We start from the raw sequence: 1,268 nt of genomic DNA, 5'->3' as shown, positions 1-1,268 counted from the left end.
GGAAACACTAGTGGTCAATCAGAAATCAAAACTGAACCAGAAACCATCGTCATTAAAGAAGAAATGGCTGAAGTAACACCTGATCCAAATGATCTACCGATGTGGAATACCAGACAAACTGTTCCCCCTCTCGCACTTGAACCTATAAGAAGACCTGAAATTGAGGCTGAAAACTGGGAAGTTAAGGGGCAGTTTATGCACATGGTACGTGAAAACCAATTCGATGGAAGACTTAATAATAATCCAATAGAACATTTAGAAGCTTTTGAAGATTTATGTGAACTGTACAAAAACAAAGATGTTTCTTCAGATGCATTTAAGTTAAGAACTTTTCCATATTCGTTAATCGAAGACGCAAAAGCATGGTTGAAAGCATCAAAACCTGATTCTATCACAACTTTTAATGAATTTACAGAAAAATTCATTACCCGATTTTTCCCACCGGCAAAATCTGAAAGACTTAGAACTGAAATCACCACTTTTAAACAAAAGGCGGATGAAACTCTTTATGATGCATGGGAAAGATTTAAAAGAATGTTAAGAAATTGTCCGCAACACGGATTGCAAAAAGGGCAAATAGTACAAACTTTTTATCGTGGTATTGTTGAACATACTCGTGGTATATTAGATTCCTCCGCTGGAGGAGTATTTATGTACAAATCACCAAATCAAGCGTATGACATGTTAGAAGACATGTCAGTTCATACTTTTGAATGGACACCGTCTAGAGATCAACTACTAGAAGAACGGTGGTAAGCCTTGAAGAAAATGAAGACAACAATACAACCATAGCTTCACTGTCGAATCAATTCAAAAAGTTTGGAAGAGAAATAGAGAAACTAAATTCAACAGTTTTAGCATTGCAAGTAGGCTGTGAAATCTGTGGACAACCACATTTTACGAAAGATTGTGATATAAATGATCGGCCAATGAACTCAGTAGCACAAGTTAATTTTATGGCCAATCAAAGACAAGGAAATTTTCAAGGAGGGAATTCTAATTATCAACCTGCAAACCCAGGATATCAAAACCCGAAGAATTTTGCTTTTCAAAGAAATGGACCACCTGGTTATTTAAAATGAAACCAACCTCCATTTCCACCTCAACAAAATTTCCAACAACAACCGTTACCTCAATTACCATATCAACAACAAAATCATAACACGCAACCAGTAGAGAAGAAATCTAACTTTGAAGAAGTTATGATGAATTTTGTCAAAAGTCAATTAGAAACGAATGAGCAAGTGAAGAGACAATTACATCATTCC

The 1,268-nt window shown here is 35.8% G+C and overlaps 1 non-coding gene across 1 annotated transcript; it reads right to left on the bottom strand.

Moving 5' to 3' along the window:
• Window positions 1–456: 456 nt before the first annotated feature.
• Window positions 457–563, bottom strand: LOC139869666 (small nucleolar RNA R71). The gene has a single exon (XR_011766250.1). It is a non-coding gene; the product is annotated as a small nucleolar RNA R71 (small nucleolar RNA).
• Between the last annotated feature and the right edge of the window lie 705 nt (window positions 564–1,268).

The sequence above is a fragment of the Rutidosis leptorrhynchoides genome, chromosome 9 (genome assembly GCF_046630445.1).
Source record: "Rutidosis leptorrhynchoides isolate AG116_Rl617_1_P2 chromosome 9, CSIRO_AGI_Rlap_v1, whole genome shotgun sequence".
In the NCBI taxonomy this organism is placed as follows: domain Eukaryota; kingdom Viridiplantae; phylum Streptophyta; class Magnoliopsida; order Asterales; family Asteraceae; genus Rutidosis; species Rutidosis leptorrhynchoides.
Note: the sequence above shows the minus strand (reverse complement) of the source record. Positions and strands in the feature narration are given on the sequence as shown.